The sequence below is a fragment of the Cynocephalus volans genome, chromosome 16 (assembly GCF_027409185.1).
Source record: "Cynocephalus volans isolate mCynVol1 chromosome 16, mCynVol1.pri, whole genome shotgun sequence".
NCBI lineage: Eukaryota > Metazoa > Chordata > Mammalia > Dermoptera > Cynocephalidae > Cynocephalus > Cynocephalus volans.
The window spans coordinates 60382542-60395088 of record NC_084475.1 but is presented as its reverse complement, the minus strand read 5'-3'; positions in this window follow the sequence as shown (position 1 = coordinate 60395088).

Below are 12547 nucleotides of genomic sequence, written 5' to 3'. Positions count from 1 at the left end.
ACAGACCATTGTCTTATATTTTGGTCCCATTCAGTATTTTAAAGAGAATCATTTACCAGTCATAGTCTGCTCTGCAGACCAAATGAACTTTGTCCCAGGGCTGTTGTATGTTCTCCAGGCCCATTGTACCCCCTAAGAATCATTTAGTCCTGCACCCCCATCTCCCCTTTCCCTGTGGACATGAGTATATAAGGTCTGTACCCCAATGGGAAATTGGGATATTACTTTGTGATTTCCTCATGCTTTGACTTCTCCCAGCATGTTAAATAATAAAATTTATTATGCCTTTTCTTCATTTTGATCTCAATTTGTCAGTGATTCTTGTTAACGAGGCTTCAAGGGTGAAGAGGAAGTTTTTCTGTGGTATGTCAAACCACATTCTGTCTGAGTTCCTCACCGGAGTCCATTAAGCTAAAGGAGAACACTAAGAAGGGTAGGTTTTGCTGGTTTTGTTTCATAATATTTTTATAAATCAAATATCGACACTTGATTTGAAAAGCCAAATAGTACTAAAATGCTGCAATCTGGTATGTCCCAGCCCCTTGACTCTTCCTTATTATTGCTTTCCTAGAGAGAACAATTTTAAATTATTTTATCTATGTATGCTAATATTTTTCTTCACATTCCTAAATTATATGCATGTACTGCTATCTGCTTATTCATCAAGTTTAGACATGGTCTATTTGGGTAGATTAGAATGTTTAGTTTTCATATAAGGGGTCTTCAAAAAGTTCATGGAAGGATTTGTATTATCTTTTTTTTCTTTTTTGGGGGGGGAGCTGGGATCTGAACCCTTGACCTTGGTGTTATTACCTTTTAATTCATTTTTTTTTTCATGAACTTTTTTGAAGTACCCTCATACACTCCCCATGTCTTTCTCTCTTTGTCTTAGTATAGTTACATGATAGTGTTTGGTAACTGATAAGCTTTCCTAATAGTCCAGATTGCTGAGAAGAGAAGCAGCAGAAGCATGGAATTGCCCTGGCTGATTAAGGAACACTGAGCCCTGTTGGAGTGAAGATTTTCCTCTGATCCCAGTCTGTGTGATGCTTAGGGGAGGACCTGCTGGTCATCTCCCTGGTGGCCCCAGGCTGGAGGAGCCACCCCAGGGCATCCCTGCTTTGCTTGCTTGTCTTGGACTTAAGGAACCAAGTTTCTCCCTACTACCTATCCTTTTCTGTTCCCAAATTGAAATACTCTTAAATTGTGAAAGCTGCTAATACAAATAAAAAATTCAGAAAATATGTAAAGAATATATATAAAAAAACAGAAAATGTATAAATATATATTTATATAACATAGAAAAAAGATATACAAGTAGCTCTTGTGGGGACTACTGGAACATCATGGCTAAGAGCATGCATGGTCTTTGGAGTCCAGCAGACCTGGCCTTGCATTCTAGCAATTGCCTTGGTCAAATTCTTTAATGTGAAAATGTGGATAACAGCAGTACTGTCCTTACGGTTTTGTTGTTTGGACTAAGTGATAGAATGTATGTAAATCACTTCACCCTGTCTCACAGTTACTCTCATTAAATTAGGTGAGGATGAGGATTACTGAGTTCTGACGGGCTGAATCTGCTTATGGTTCCATCGGTCAGAATTTGCAAGTGTGCAGGTAAGGATAACTGCTCATGTTTTTTATGGACAAAGTGAAACGTTTACTTTGATTCCATGTAGTTAAATTGCTTTTTAGTTGAGTTGGATTTGCTAACTGTGCTTTCTGGACGGCTGGTCTGAGAAAGTAACTGGGCGGCGTGGAGAAGAGCTGAGCAGATGGGGCACTGGTTCCCTTCCCTGCTCTCATGAGAGCAGCTTCTTATCAATCAGTCTGTGTTGGGCTTCCATACTGAGTGTGTTACAGGACGAAGGTTCTGCTGTTAAAGCACGTGCACACGAGCGTGCGCATAGTGCTCTAATACCCAAAATGATCCTGTTCAGCAAATCTTGACAATGGAAGGCTTCAAACACATTGTCTCTCAAAAATATGCACATTTATATTTCATATTGTGTATTTTTCACTTATGAGAATGAAGCGGAAGCTTAATCACCTGCCATAGCCCAGGGTTCCTGAAGCTTTAGGTATGTTAAAAGATAAAAATTACTAGAGATGAAAGATAGAACACGAAGTGAAAAAGTTTTATGCCAAGTAGAAAACCTGTCGCAGCACAGAATCCAGTAGGTTCTTGGGGAGAAGACAGGGGTAGAGCTTTTAAAGCTGAAAGATGGCAGACTCTATTTTGTCATGGGAAAGCAGAGTCCCTGAGGACGTAAGCACAGGTCGGCACCCCCCTACCTGTTTCATTGGCCAATTGGCTGGAGATAAGTGGGCTTTGTCGGTGTGGAAGCCCTGGGCTAGTTGGGAGTGAGCTGCTGGTTTAGGGTGCAGTGCTCAGGGGCATCTGCTGGGCATGAGATCCCACTGGGGATGGTGGTGTCTGCTTATCTCAGGCTGTGTCAGCTGGCTGGGTGGCCAGGGCACGCTTATCCCCTGGTTCCAGTGACAGTGGGGCCAGCTTCATGGGTGAAGATCCCGGCATTTCACCCTCACTTTATGGTGATCAGGAACTCCCTCTCCACCTCCTTCTCCTCCTCCCCCACCCCATTAAGTTGTGAATATAGCACCAAGAAGAGCTTAAAGGACTCTCCGCTCTCCTACTTGTTGAATCAATGTTTTTAAAGATAGCCTCTTTTTCTTTGGCCTGGCTTCAAGCTCTTGTGCCTAGCAGTGGCTGGAGGATGGAGAAGGATGGGTCCACTGTATTTGCCACCCTCCCTCCAGGGTACCTAGCATTTTGAATCCTGAGCCCTTGATGGGTCCTGCCTGGCAGACCTGCTCCCTGGCAGCTCCTGCTCTCTTGCAGCATATTTATTCTAGGTGGTGTCTTCCTTTTCCACACTTGGCAGTGGTCACTGCCCCATCTACCTCCTGTCTTCTTCACATTTCTTGAAAACCCTTGTCCATTGGTCCCTCCTCTCATTTTCTTCATTATGGTATTTTATGACTTTGTTATAATTTAATACAGGGTGTGTAGGGGTGGGAAGGAGGTAAGCACAGGTAGGCAGCCCCCTGGTAGGCAGCCCCCTGGACCTGGCATAGAACCAGCTGAAGGAGATGATGTGCTAATGGGTTTCATCAGAGTCTTCTCAACTGCAAAGCATACCTGGAGGGTGACTTTGTCCCTTGATTAAGAAGAAGGGCAAACCTGGACAGGGTAGAGTAAGTACCAGGCCAACCAAGTGTGTGCAGGTGAAGGGAGTCCTGGTGTGGGTCACTGACCTGTGAACCCCAGGCCATTCCCCAAGCTGTGCGGACAGCATTGGACAGTGCTGTGCCACCTCCATCCTCTGCCCCGCTGACCTCCTCCCCACTCCTGTCAGCTATCAGCAGCACTCAGCTGAGCAGAGACCACAGCCCAGTGACATCAGGGGGCAGCAACCTTGGCTAGGGCCTGTGCTGTGGGTGGCTGGGAGAAGGTAGGGAGAATAACTATCCCCCCCACCACCCCTGCCAGCTTCTGCTTTTAAAGCAAGAATGGAGCTAACCACTCCAGGGTGATAGGATCTGCACAACAAAAGCTTTCCAAAGTGACAGGCCTCTTGAAGAGGAACCGAGGGGTCCATTTCCTCTAAACGTGCTTTTCAGCTGTGTACTTGTTAAGTAGGAAGTAGGCGGGGCAGGTGGGGGTGTGCACAATCCTAATTGCAGATTAATGGCCCCCTGGCTCCTCAATCTTGCCCGGCCATCACCCAGGCCCACATCTGGTCAGCAGGCCTGGAAGCGGGAAGACAGAGGTCCTTCTGAGCACAAATGCTGGGAGTTGGGGGAAGGCAGGGGTGTTTTTTTTGGCAGAGCAGTCTCAGAATTCACACATGATTGTCTGAGCAGGTGCTTGGCTCCTCTACACCTTGGGGTGCAGCAGGAGCCCAGGAGCTTGTGAACCTTCCAGAACATGTGCTTTGGATTCTGGAAAAGGCATCAGGGCAATGTTAGGCTGGGCTCCTCTTTAAGCCACACTATTGGGCTACAGGTGCCTCAATTTTTGCCTCTGGATCCTTAGATATTGACATGAGAAATCCTGCTACCTTTTCCTTGTCAAGCCTTGAAGAGTGGCTGCAAACCTAGCTTGATGTCAACCAAAAGGATTCAGGCATTTCCACTCTTGTGATTGAATCTAGCACTGAGTTTTGTAGGATTTACTCCCCAGACCAGTCAGCCTGCTGGCCTAGTACCCTTGCCTAACCTGCTCAGGGCCAAGGCTATACTATCTGTGACAAGTGGGTGGGGAGCTTGGTTACCTCCCCATTGTTTCAAATCCCCATGTATTTTATTATAGGATCATAAAACAGGGGAGCACACAAATACCCGTTAGCTACTTGAAAGTTATGTGCAGATTAAATGCCTGAAAAATGACTGAAATTTCACTTCTGTGCCAATGGATGACTTATAAACTAAGAAATGGAATTTTTTGGACTATGGGCTCTCCTGGGCTTAAAATAAATTTCATTATAAAGTTCCTAATCAGAGTTCAGTGCTTACAGTTAAGTCAGAGTGGTTCTTTTCTTGACTAAGTATTGTAACACTTCCCATATTCGAAGGTCAGTTATTTGGAAACTTCAGCTGTCCAAAACCAAGGCAAGAACCTGGACATAAGCAGCCTTTAAGTTACCAAAGTCGTTGACATGAACTTCACGTACAGAAACTCCACACTTCACTCAGTGCACGCCCCACCCTGGCTCCCACACTCAGCACGTCAGCCCCTCCCCCCCTGTTTTTTTTTTTAAAACACACGGTTCCAAAAAGTTTCTCTTATCTGGTGTACCAGCCCACAGAAAAGTATGAAGAGCTACTGCTAGAGGTAGACACATTTAGAACAAAAAGGAGTGGCAGCTGATAGCTTGGCATTGAGACTAGAGGCCAAACTATTCTAAAACGCAGAACTCAAAAGTACAACAGTTCAGGAATTATGACCCCAATATAATCTTAAAAAAAGACTGTATATATACACACATATTTTATTAAGTCTGCAAAAACATAACATGGTTTGCGCTTATGACCCCAATTTAGTAAAAAGAATAAAAAATCATATACATACATTTTTAAAGTCTGGAAAAGTGCATCAAATGTTGGATAAATGAATTCCCATTTGTCTCATTTATCCAGAATAATAAGGGAATGGGGATTTGCAGTATTTTAATATTAGGTTAACCTACCGGTAATGTGTATTAGCCTTTCCCAAGGTGTTTTCTGTGGAATCCAAGCCCTATGATATGATCTTCCAAAAAAAAGTTCACTGGACATATAAGTTTGGGAAACACTGCATATTATATTGCCCTGTTACAGATTCATTATGCATGTTAATATTTTGAAGGCTCTATGAAGCCCTATAGTAAAGAAACCTTGTTTAACTTTGTGTAATCCAGTGTGTGAATCAGCATTCTTGCAATTATAAGTGCTCAAGCAAAGAGAATTTATTAGTTCAGGCAATTGAATGGGCTAGGGCATTATCGGCTGGCTTTAGGCATAGCTGGATTCAGGGGCTCTGGTGATGTGATGAGGTTTTGGTCTTTATCTTAGGCAGGCCTAGTCCATGTGGTGATTTCTATCCATTCTAACCTTATGACATCCTAGCTAACTATCCCAATGGAGGGAAAAGAGCTTCTCCTTCCCAGTGGTTTCAGTAAAATCCCTGAACTGAGTCTCTCTTGCCTGGCTTGAGTCTCATGCTGATCCTTGAGTGGATCATCACAGCAGTAGAAAATAAATTGTCCAGGCCTGGCTTGGGGTCCACCCCTGGACTAAGGGGTATGTGTGGGGTCAACCCCGTGCAAACTACATGAACTGCAGGAGGGTGGGGGGTGGTAGAGGTCCCCAAAGGAAAACCAAGGTGTAGTTTCCAGGGAAAGGAGGGATGAATGCTGAGCAGGAAGAGACAACATTTTTCACCTCTGACAATAGGGCCCTTTTCTTGTGTAAAATCTATTGGAACACACATGGAGAAATACTGCCAAGTACCTATCATAAATTTTTTTCACGTAAGTTTAGAATACTATAAAATACACATGCCATACAAACATGTGGTTCTATCTTTCTTTAATGATTCAGAAACCTCATTGGATCTTGCATTGCCTCAGGGTCAACTTTGAGTGTTAAAACATCTTGGTCACTGACCGTTTAGACTGTTCAGCTTCTTGATATATGGGAGGTTACGGTACAGCCAGAGTGCAGGACAGAGGGAGCCTGGGAAGGTTCATTTCTGATGGACAATGGACTCATGTATCTTTAGAGTTCTGCTTTCGCACCAGCTCCCCTTTCTTTTTCCTTCCTCTGTCTCCTCTTGCCCAGCTTCTCCAGCCAGTTGTCTAGATCTTGCCCCTCTGGATTTCTCTGTCCTTTGTTGTGTAGTGCAATTTAGTCTTCTCTTGGTCACTTTCTTTTGTATTCCCACCATCTTCAGAAAAACAAAAGATCATTTTTTGGGATTCACCCGAGTTAGAAGAGATATTATAAATAATTGTAATTTAATGTTGTTTTCCAGCCACAAATCCAAACCTAGCCCTGAAATAAGTGGATGTGTGCCGTGGGAAAGGGAAGAGGAGAGGGGTGGAGTTAGCTTTGTGAAGATAGGCTTCCCTGCCCTTGACAGTGACTTTGGCTCTCAGGCTGTATCCAATTCTGAGGGCAGTCAAAGGGCTGAGAGGCCCAGCTCCCCAGCTTTGTTGCAAGGCAGTGGGGGAAAGAGTTGTAAGACTGGGCAATCTTTAACAAGCTTTATATGACATTTTGTAGCCTCCATGTTTGCTCTGACTTAATAAGGGAAGTGTGGGTGTGCTGGTTTGCATTCCATGGCTCGTAGAGAGCTGAAGAAGGGAAGGAGAATGGGCCTTCAAGGGACTGAGGCCAGTCACCCAGAGAGAGTGGCCAGAGGACAGGCTGGGCTGTTATAGGGGCACCTCAGGACATTTTAAGGAGTCTGGCACTTAATCCCAACAACAGGGGAAGGTAAGGAAGTTTTTAAAATAGATGATTGGTATAACCAGAACCGTCTTTTGAGAAGATCTCTGTGAACTGATTTAAGTCATTTTTGCTTATCAACAATTCCCAGATTATCTTGATAAAGATGGGTGGCTCCATCAATCAGAGGCTGGAGCTCTGTCTCCACCCACACAGTCTCAAGTCTGAGACCAAATTCTGGCATAGGAATAAATGCTAGCAAACTGGCCCAAAGCAGTTGTATAACCTGCTGTTTCAACTCGAATAAGACCTGTTGCCCAATCCTAGGCACTCTGACAGACTCTTACTCCAAGGTGAATGTTGCTATGGTAAGATCAGACAAAAACTTCTCTAGTCAGATCAAGCAGAGTTGGATGCACAGAACCAAAGGCCGCTCTAGACTTGGAGCACCAGGCTGCCGGACTTGCTGGCATCTTAGTCCATCTGTGCTGCTACAACAGAATACCCCAGACTGGGTAATTTATGAAGAACAGAAATCTATTTCTCACAGTCTTGTAGGCTATGAAGTCCAAGTTCAAGGTGCTGGCATCTGGTGAGGGCTGCTCTGTGCTTCCAAGACAGCAGAAGGTAGAAGGGTGAAAAGGGAATGGATTCCATCAAGCCCCTCTATTAGGGCACCTAATCCCATTCATGATGGGAGGAGCCCTCATGACCTAATTACCTTGTAAAGGCCTCACCTCTTATTACTGTCACATTGGCAACACCTGCATTTTGGAGGGGACACATCAAACTATAGAGCTGAATTCTTAGATTGATTGTACAAGGGCAATGGTGCTTGTGTACTCTTTCCAGTCCTCCAACACTGCACATTTCACCCATGTGTAATTCATGAGCTTTGTGTAATTAGTGAACCCTCTTGTACAGATTTAGAAAGCAACATTTGAAGTGCTTGAAATGGTCACTCATGGAGGGTGGATTTATAATCAGTTGTCTTAAATTTTAGCTAACTGCTCCTAGAATGTAGATTTAAGTTAATTATACACATATATAATACATGTGTAAGTATTTACAGGCAATAGTTCTAGCTGCTATGCGGAATGTGGGTTGGAGAACAGAGTAGATTTGAGTAGTCTAGTCAGGAGACCTTTGCAAAATCTCCAGTGAGTGAGAATTAGGACTAAAAGAAGCAATCACTGGGTGCTGACTGTGAAAGGAACCAAATGAGAAATGAGAAAGAAGAGCTGGTCAGTTCCCAGAACTTGGACTTCCCAATTGAAGTAGGTAGGACACATTATCATTTGTTGTGGGGTATATCTGCTTCCCGACTGGACTGTGAGCTCCCTGAAAGCAGGGACTAGGTTCTTACCCCTGTGTCCTCAAGGCCCAGAGCTGATGCTTTGCAAGAGTGTGTCAAACTCTGAGGGAAAGGAAAGGTATGTGATGGGAAAAGAAATAGGAAGAAGATGAGATGAGATGAGAGGGGATGGAGGCCCATGTGGCAGGGGGGAGGTAGAGTGAGGACCACTGGGACCAGATGAAGACTCTGGTTGTTTTCCATCCTAGCTGGACCCAAGAGCGAAGGCAAACCCTTACAGTGCGAAGGAGGTATAGGGTTCAGGTCACAGGAACCTGCCCTCAGGTGGTTACCCTGAATCTCTCCTCTCCAGTAGGGAGGGGCACCTGCTCTGTGCCCTGGCACTGTGACATGCTCCAGCCATAGGACAGAACCACATGGAAGATTGACTGAACAACTTTGTCATCCTTCAGTGACCTCAGCTAAGTCATTTCCCAGCTCTTTCATTATTTAAAAAATGGTGGGGGTTGAGGGGAAGAAAACCAAGCCCACGACACACTTCATCACCACACCGTTGGCCTTGAACATTAAACATTTCCTAGAGCTGCTCCCCTGGTAACTGAGTTGTTCACAGCTTGTCTACTATCCTTTGTGGGATTTTTGACAGGGTCAACCCTGGCCATCACAAAGTCCTGGAGGAGGAGGCAGGCTTCGCAGGCATGCTTTCTAATCTGAATGCTGAGCATGCAGTCTCTCAGGCCCTCCTAAGCATTCCGCTTAAACAAACGTTATTTATGTTCGACAGGAGAACCATTTCCAACTGTCTGCTTTTTCCTCACTCACATAAAACTGCACATTTAATTTCTGTTTACACATGTATAAACCATATCTTTAGGAGCAGCCTGGGAAATCCTTGGTTGAAGATGGATTTTGTTTTTGAAAACACAGAGGTGAGTGACATCTGTATATTGTGTTATCAGAGGCATGACACATGTGGTTGATGGGGACCAGATGCTTTACAGAATCTGAGTGAAGTTGTAACCCTCCATTTGACAATCAAGGTGAAAGCCCAGTTCTTGTTAGCAAAGACTTGATTACCAATATCTGCTTTCCAGTTTGGGGGTGACAACAAAACAGTTGAAAACCTTGGGGTGCTGTGAAGAAGAAGCTGAGGTTTGGTCAAAGATAACAGTTTCTGATAAGCTGATATACATTTGACCTGTAGAAGCATCTCCAAGTGGACAGGGTGAGTAGGTAGGAAGCAAGCAATAATTTTGGGTTAAACTTGGGGGATTGGTAGGATTCACTGGGTATTCAGTTCTTTACTGTTTACTTCAGGGCTTAAATCAACACTGATGTCCTAATCGGCAGGAGGCTGGGCCGACCCCGTGGCGCACTGGGGAGAGTGCGGCGCTGGGGGCGCTCCCGCTGCAGGTTCGGATCCTATATAGGGATGGCCGGTGTGCTCACTGGCTGAGCGCGGTGCGGCCGGTCACAAAAAAGACAAAAAAAAAAAAAAAAAAAAAAAAAACTAATTGGTAGGATGTGACATAGGTAGATAACCTTCCCTGATTTAACTCACATTCAATGCCTAAGGAGTCTGAGTCCTGGAGTCTTTAGATTGTAGCTGATTCACTGAACAAAATGAGGGGCAGAGAGAGAGAGAGAAAACCAACGGCGTTATACTTTATTTTGTTTCCTAATTTAGCGTTCCTTGGGTTAATTCACCTGTAGGTCAGTTTTCATTGGGTTATTTCCAAGAGCTCCATCCCCTTCTGTACCCAGCATTCCCTTACCCTCTGTAGAGGGCTTTGACTACTTTTACGAACCCCATAGATATATTTTGAGATATAACTTATCTCGTTGTAGCTGAGAACCATTAATAAAGTTGGATCATTTCCTTTGGGTTTATTTGCAGGATGAAGTGAGGAGATAACAGTGTGTTATTTATGAGAAACTCTACCACGTGGCAAGTGAGATATCCTTAATTTTAGCTTTTACTTGTATATTTACTCAAGAATGAGTATTTCTAACTAATGTTTTTTAGTGTACATTTTGGTGTAACGTTTTCTGTGTACATTTGGGTATTCTGAATTGAGACTATGCCGTACATTGGGATTATAAAATAACATTTTTCCTGGGAAGTACTTCTGGAAGTTTGTTGGTATTATGGTGAGTCTTTGAGTTGGGCCACCTAGACTGATCTTTTTTCTTTCAAGACAGAATTTGGTTCACTTAGGTTTCTCTTGTTTACACTGTTGTGTAGTATTGAGCTTTGATGGAATGACTGTTTTCCCTCTCAATCAAAAGTGGAAACACAGGGAAGAGTCTTTCGAAGCTGATAAAGGGAAATAAATGAAGTAGTAAAAATGCTGCCAGCCCTGACCTTCATTTCCCTGTCTTTTCCAAGGTAGCTTGGATGATAATGCTAATAACAGCAGTTAACATTCAGTGAGTGCTTCAGTGATATGCCAGGACCCTTATGTTTTCTCAGCATGAGTTAACTAATAGTTTTCTCACAACAATCCTACCCTATATGGTATCCTCCTGTTACAGATGAGGAAGCTGAGACATGAATGAGCTTTGGTGACTGTTGACTGCTCTGGTTTTAATGTAAGTCCTGGAAACTTCTGAGGCTAAGCAGGGAGTCCAGTATGAAGTGTAACAATCCCAGGGCTGGCATGTGGTTAGGATTCCAAACTTTCATACTGTGGTTGGTGGCATCTCTTTTTCTCCCTGCTGAGGTCTGTGATCTTTGCTGGAAAACTTTCCACGCATTCTTCTTGAGTTCTTCCCACCCTTTGAGCCTTCTTGGTTCTTGCTCTGGTATCTTCAACTCCTCCCCCTACCCTGGGGCCTCTGTGGGACATTGTTTGGTTGCTGGTATGTGAGTATTTATAGTTCTAGCATTGGCTTTTTCTTTAAAGCAGACCTAAAACTTCCTAGAAAATAATTAGAATTCCAAGAAGAGTTTCCTGGTATGTTTTCATACTGCTCAACAGGGGTGTGATGTGCTGGGTTGTGTTGCTAGAAAACAGGCTTTCAGATTGTGGATTTTCTGGAGCGTCTCTCACGGTGGTCCAGGTAAGGACATTACTTGGGCCTGGTGACATGCTGCACTTTCACTGGAGCCTGTTTATGAAGAACTCTGCAAATGTGCTTTTGTTTTTTCTCCACTTTCTACAGTACCTATATTTCCATTAAAATCCTTTAAAAATAGGGAGCTAGAAGCCCTATAATGCTAAAACAATTGATTTTAGGACAGGAAAAAGTATCAGCCCAGGTAAAATGTCCCATTGTCATCTTCTACCAAGCTCAAAGTAGTGGAAAAGAATAGTGTGTGTGCCCAGGTGGCCATGGCACGGTCAGCTATAGCACTGAGGGGCAGGAGGCAGCACAGTGGGTAAAGGCCAGTCTTTGGTGAGGGTCAGACTGCCTGAGTTAGAGTCCTGGATCCACCAGCTGGCTGACCTCGGGTTCTCTGGGCTTATATTTATCCACATGTAAATGGGGATAATCATAGGGTCAATGTGGGGATTAAATATAGTAGTGATCTATAAATGTTAACCTCTATTAATAGGGCACATCCAAAATTTCACCATGTTGCTGCTTCACACTGTGCATGCCCCTGTTGGCAGAGAGCCTGACCTGCAGTGAGATACTCCCACATCCAAGTCAGCATTTATCCCAAAAGACACCCCTGCTTGCATTTCTTCTTGAAGGTACCATGGCTCCCATCCTGCTACGCAGGACCACAAATGACATAATTGTCATCTCCTGGGCTCATTACAGAGCTGGCCCTTCCAGGCACGAGCCTCTGCTTTCCATGCAAGGCTGAAAACTGCAATTCTTCCACTGCAGCCAAACACACATTGCTGGCTGGGAACCACCCAATCGGCAGAGACTTTTCTCACCCCCTGCATAAAACATGATGGGAAGGCTCAGCTTAATAGAGACTCAGACGACAAGACTTAAATAAATAAGTTGTATTATCTGTACAAAAAATATAAATACAGTTTTGTGTTTTAGAGGAGGAAGTGCCTCCTTAAACATTATCCAGCAGCCCTAATAATCTTGGGGTGCTGCTGAGTGGCAGTTCACAGAACAAACATTAAATGTACATTCATCTCATGCAAGGCGCACACTGCTTTCCACCCCAAACCTAGGCTGTCCTGCTCACTCTGCACCCACTCCCAACTTCTACAACCCAGCACATGGTGGAGCTGGAGGGTGCATGCTATTTAGGAAACGTCAATATTGACCACTGATTTTCAATAGGTATAGATCTAGAAATAATTA